Here is a 6,768-nt window from a genome sequence, read left to right as displayed (position 1 = left end):
CAGCACCGGGTGGCGGGGCGCGGCCGTCGGGGCGGCGCCGGGGGCAGCGGTCTCGGCGCTGGGGGGAGGTTCGATCCCCCTCCCGATCGGATCAAGAGAAGAGGAGAGGAGCGACCAGGAGAGGGAATCGTGGGGAGAGAGTGGGTGGATAGGGGTTAGGGTTCGGTCGTAGTGGGTGGTTAAGGGAGTGGGGCTGGGCCCGTTTGTTGGGTCTTCGCCCACTTGGGCTGGCCAGTTGGGCACGGTTGGCCCAGTGGAGGGGAGGTTGCTTTTTTTTTGTTAGTTTTGTTTTTTTGTATTTTCTTTCATTTATCTATTTTCTTTTCTGTTTTCTTTTAACTTCCAATTTATTTTAACTCTATTAGGATAAATAATTAGTGCCTAGATTAGTGCTATAAATTAAGCCTCTGCGATAAAAGCTTGACTTCCAAATAAATTAGTTTAGGATTTTATAAAATACAAAAGTCATTTATTTAATTGTTTTAGCCACTGGGTTAATTAGTTTTGAGCATTTAAACATGTTTTAAAGGTTTGGTTTCTCCACCAATATTTATTATGAATTACCTGCTACATTTAGAACATTTTAGTTTTGACTTTTGTAAACTCTTCTAGTTTGACTTTATTTCAAATTTGAATTTGAATGAGTTTTGAATCATCGCGAGATTATCAACAATAATCGTGGTGACGTGGCAACATTAGTACAGGGTTACTGTAGCTTAATTATCTGGGCGTCACAATTCTCCTCCACTACAAGAAATCTCGTCCCGAGATTTAGGAGGGGAGCATCGGGGGAGGGATTGGGTTACAAAAAAAATCTAACGGATCTTGTCGGTCTTGGTTGCTCTTCTCGAAGAGGTCGATCCATTATGTTGATGTCTTCATTTCTCTGCTTCAGGTCATCATTATGAAGTCTTCATCCTTTCTTCGGGGGTTCCATCGTCCTTACAAATAGGTAACGGGGCAGATCGGCAACGACAGAATGCTATAAGGGTAATAATCTGGGATTAACCCATGACTGAGCATACGAGTACCTATCGAGTTGAACAAATAAAACACATCGAGGGTAAAGTTCGAAGGTACCATAAGAAGTTTCAAGCAGCCAGACAATCGTTCAATGCCTAGACAAAAGATGAAAGGGTTTCAGGGCAACGCGAATAAGTACTGCGTCTGATACTAGAATAGGTCATCTCTAGGAAGGTGACCTATGGATGCATACGGAGTCAAGCGAGAGGAATAACCTTGGAAACCGGGGTTACAGGAGAGTCAGGTTTCGATCCTGTGGAACTGTGGGTTATGGGCCCACCATGTGGTTCAAAAGTAGGAAGGGCGCCGACATATTGCACGGTCATGGTAGCCAGGCATGGCAGAGGATAGCCTGTCAGTTATGTTGGCAACAATGTCGATACCAAGGGCGAGGGACAAAGAGAACCATCTTCCTGCTCGTTGAATGAGGCGGACCAATAGGCAAAGTTCTCGTCCATCGGTGGTTACCGGAATGTCAACAACAATAGTAACAGGGCCTTGCTAACAGAATTGTACACCGAGGTGTTTACACAAGCGGGAGAATATTATTGCTTAGATCATATGGATCACAAGAAACGTTAAACCACCAATGGAAAGGAAAATATGGTTATCAGATTAAACAGAACAATGGAAAGGAAAATGTGTTTAAACACTTATTTCAAGGGTATAACCTTCCCAAGGGCAAGCAGAGCATGATATCCATGATAGGGCAGCAAGTTTAAAAGCATTTAGATAAAGGGCTGAGGGGAGAATCATGATAATACCCATACAACGGTGTTTGGATAATTGATCAAGAATCATGTAGCATTGCGCTTCCACTATTCGCAATGATATTCAGAATACCCTAGTCATGCTCCGAGGTAGTGATAACATGGTGTTTTAAGTAATGGTTGGATCGAAAGATCACAAGAGATACAAAGGAACACTTCCAAGATTATCTTGGAACGTAAGGATTAACCAAACACAACTAGGTCTGTGTTGGCAGAAAGCCAAGGATGTCATCGATGATATCACAAATCATCGAGGGGCAGGGATGGTTACTTGTCATCATCCATTTGGTTGATATTCTGGAAGGAATCAAAATGTTGTTTGACGACCACGACAAATTTTGTTGAGAGGCTCCACGAAGATGTAATCGATCGGCAATGACATCAAGTCAAAGGAATGATGAAGCGAAAGGTTATTGGAACCATGGGTATGACACAAACTCGAAATCAAGTTTGCTATTCAGGGAGAAATGATATGACGAGGAAGACCGACATAAGATTAGCTCATCGTCGAAAATTGTGCGGCGAGAAGGACCAGGTAGCACAATTAAAATTTAGCATGATAGTGATATAGCCGATCGGGCTACGAATGACTTGAAGGATTATTAAACTCATAAGCCACGAAAATTACTTAGAGTTAATGAATCAGATTTCAGGCTCGATTCACTATCGATGTCCCTGAGTGTCTAACAACTCAGAACCCAGGGAAAAATTGAAATCGATGAGAAATAATACTTGAAGAACTCACAAAAAGTAATATGGTTCTGTGATTTTATCGAGATACCACGGGGTAATACTCGAAGGTAGAACGTAATAGAGGTTGCAGAGGTGTATTGATTTACAGGAGACAAGTGCTTTAACTAGTCCGAGAAATGAAATCAAGGAGAAAATATGATCGGAACCACGATTGGAAAGGATCAATTCATAGATACCAAATGATAGTATATCAAGGGAGTAATTATTATTACAAGAAGCTTCCATGATAGGATATACATCGTGTCCATGGGCATGAACACAAAGTTCAAGGTCGACTCCCACTTCTTTAATGTATAACCTTCCATTCACCTCTCACTTTCGAAGAAGTTGTAGTGTTGAAATTTTATCTAGCGAAATACCAGAAGAGTATGACTCGTGAAAACTTTCAAGTTCACACATATTAAGGAAGGCATAGGCTCAACCCGTCAGGGTATCGTGGAAACATATACCACAAGCTTCAATCGTAAATACCACCAGCTCGAAAACAGAGCATGATTGAGAAAACAGAGGATACAATTTACTAGAGGCTTTTATATATCCGTGGAAAGGCTCACAAGCTTATTGAATATGAAGGACATTGTCGAATAAATTTCCGACAAAGGGTCTGGTGGTCCACAAGAGATCTGATGTGAGCATCGGTACTCAACCATAGGAAGAAAGAATGCAAGGAGATCAGATTATAGAAGCAACTGATTAACTCAAAGCTCAAATGCAAAGGAATTATGAATTCCAAGACAAGAGATCAGAAGCAATGCTCTGATTAGGGATGGATAAATTGAGTAGCCTTAGGGGTACAATCGATGGCAATTTGATTGGTCGAGAACAAGCTCATGTTCAAAAATGACGTCTGAGCCAGAAAGATAATTTAAAAGGATCAACTGATAATTGCGTGCATTCGCACTCATGTTGAATCAATAGGATCAAAATTACGGTGTCTAAGGATACTAACAAATATTGCCAGCCATATGGAAAGCACCCATTATGCAAGCAGACAAGTATTGCAGAGCAATAAGCTACTAAGGATTCTTGGAGGATCGAATAGTATTTCGAAGACCATTGTGAAACACATGAACAACTGGGGGTGAGCGGATACTCGATAAGTGCGAGAATTATCCATAGGGGTATTCAGGTGACAAAGAACAACAAGGCAGTAAGCTCAAAGGATTATCGAAACAACAACAAGTATTTTGGGGTATCTTGTAATAACAAGACCAACTGGGGATGAATGTAAGAATAACAACTGCAAGTAGTTATCCATAAGGGTTGATGGTGGAAGGGGAATTGCAAACGCGATGAACACAAGTTCTCAGGTTAACAGCGGAGAGTATCTTCAGGGTCTTCACGTACAGCAGACGATCATCGGTAATAAGGGGCTCTCCGGGTGAAAGTGATAACGAGATCCTAATGTTAGATTTAGCAAAATTCATTTAACCCGAATAGAAGAGAGTTCAGAGTCCCAAAGTATGGATCGAGGAGTAAAAGATCCTAATACCACCCAGATGGCGACGTGGGCCCGTAAGGCGCACAACCATGTTAGTAAAAGTTTTTGAAATGTCTAGACTCAACTTCGGCCAAGGAGTATGCAAGGGGGATTCCTACAGGCAGTCGGCTCTGATACCAACTTGTGACGCCCCCGATTCAATCGTACACTAATCATACACGCAAACGTGTATGATCAAGATCAGGGACTCACGGGAAGATATCACAACACAACTCTACAAATAAAATAAGTCATACAAGCATCATATTACAAGCCAGGGGCCGCGAGGGCTCGAATACAAGAGCTCGATCATAGACGAGTCAGCGGAAGCAACAATATCTGAGTACAGACATAAGTTAAACAAGTTTGCCTTAAGAAGGCTAGCACAAACTGGGATACAGATCGAAAGAGGCGCAGGCCTCCTGCCTGGGATCCTCCTAAACTACTCCTGGTCGTCGACAGCGGCCTGCACGTAGTAGTAGGCACCTCCCGAGTAGTAGCAGTCGTCGTCAACGGTGGCGTCTGGATCCTGGGCTCCAACATCTGGTTGCGACAACCAGGTACAAGGGAAAGGAGGAAAAGAAGGAGAAAGCAACCGTGAGTACTCATCCAAAGTACTCGCAAGCAAGGAGCTACACTACATATGCATGGGTATATGTGTAAAGGGCCATATCGGTGGACTGAACTGCAGAATGCCGGAATAAGAGGGGGGTAGCTAATCCTTTCGAAGACTACGCTTCTGGCAGCCTTCGTCTTGCAGCATGTAGAAGAGAGTAGACTGAAGTCCTCCAAGTAGCATCGCATAGCATAATCCTACCCGGCGATCCCCTCCTCGTCACCCTGTTAGAGAGCGATCACCGGGTTATATTTGGCACTTGGAAGGGTGTGTTTTATTAAGTATCTGGTTCTAGTTGTCATAAGGTCAAGGTACAACTCCAAGTCGTCCTGTTACCGAAGATCACGGCTATTCGAATAGATTAACTTCCCTGCAGGGGTGCACCACATAACCCAACACGCTCGATCCTATTTGGCCGGACACACTTTTCTGGGTCATGCCCGGCCTCGGAAGATCAACACATCGCAGCCCTACCTAGGCACAACAGAGAGGTCAGCATGCCGGTCTAAATCATATGGCGCAGGGGTCTGGGCCCATCGCCCATTGCACACCTGCACGTTGCGAGGGCGGCCGGAAGCAGAACTAGCCCCCCTTAATATAAGATCAGGCTTACGTTCCAATCCGGCGCGCGTCGCTCAGTCGCTGATGTCACGAAGGCTTCGGCTGATACCACGACGTCGAGTGCCCATAACTGTCCCGGCGTAGATGGTTAGTGCGTGTAGGCCAGTGGCCAGACTCAGATCAAATACCAAGATCTCGTTAAACGTGTTAAGTACCCACGAACGCCGACCAGGGCCAGGCCCACCTCTCTCCTTGCTGGTCTCAAAATGCCCTGTCGCTCCGCCACAAAGTAACAGTCGGGGCCGTCGAGAACCCAGGCCCACCTCTACCGGGATGGCCACCTGCCCCTCCAGCCCCCAACTCCGAACAGTACCTCAGGTAATGTAATAGTGTAAAGTATATAGTATATGCCCGTGATCACCTCCCGAAGTGATCACGGCCCAGTAGTATAGCGTGGCAGACGGACAAGAGTGTAGGGCCACTGATGGAACACTAGCATCCTATACTAAGCAGTAGGATAGCAGGTAAAGGTAACAACAGTAGTAGCAAGGACAGGCTATGTAGCAGTATAGGATTAACTAAAAGCAGTAACATGCTACACTACTCTAATGCAAGCAGTATAGAGAAGAGTAGGCGATATCTGGTGATCAAGGGGGGCCTTGCCTGGTTGCTTTGCCAAGAGAGAGGGGTCGTCAACTCCGTAGTCGTACTGGGTAGCGGCGGCGTCGGTCTCGGTGTCTAGCGAGAAAAGCGGGGGAAGAAACAATAAATATTAAGCAAACAGATGCATAGCGGTGCATGACATGACGAAGCGTGATGCTAGGTGTGCCCTAACGCGGTATGAGGTGGTACCGGTGAAGGGGGGACATTCGGGAAAATATCCCCAGTGTTTCGCGTTTTCGGAGCGATGAAACGAAGGGGGAAAGTTACGTGTTCGCTATGCTAGGGATGCATGGCGGATGAACGGGCTGCGCATCCGGGTTCGTCTTGTCGTTCTGAGCAACTTTCATGTACAAAGTTTTTCCATCCGAGTTACGGATTATTTTATATTAATTTTAAAATATTTAAATCATTTTTAGAATTTATTTAATTAATTTAATCAACATTATCCAAAATAGTTCATGCTGACATCAGCATGACATCAGCAGTCAACAGAGGAGTTGACTGGGTCGTTGACGTGTGGGTCCCACCTGTCATAGGTACAATAACCTAATTAACATATTAATCAGTTTAATTAATTAATTAGGTACCTAATGTTTAATTAGTTTAATTAAACAGGATTAATTAAGTTAATTAATTTAGTTAATTAATTGATTGATTAATTAACATTTTTATTTACTTATTATTTATTTTATTTATTTATTATTTTTTACCTTTTGTTGAAACGTTCTGGGGCCATGGGCCCCATGTGTCATAGAGCAAGGGGCCCTAGCGGGCGTGGGGTTTACGGGCACGGGTGTGGGCGTCACCCGAGCGGGCGCACGCCCAGGGGCGTGCGGGGCGGCGGACCCGGTAGGGCACCGGAGCAGGGGAAGGTCGGTGGTCTGGGGCCGGCGGTGAGGGGC

Source organism: Triticum dicoccoides, chromosome 3A (assembly GCF_002162155.2).
Source record: "Triticum dicoccoides isolate Atlit2015 ecotype Zavitan chromosome 3A, WEW_v2.0, whole genome shotgun sequence".
Classification (NCBI taxonomy): domain Eukaryota; kingdom Viridiplantae; phylum Streptophyta; class Magnoliopsida; order Poales; family Poaceae; genus Triticum; species Triticum dicoccoides.
The sequence above is the reverse complement of the archived record's forward strand: the minus strand, read 5'-3'. Positions refer to the sequence as shown.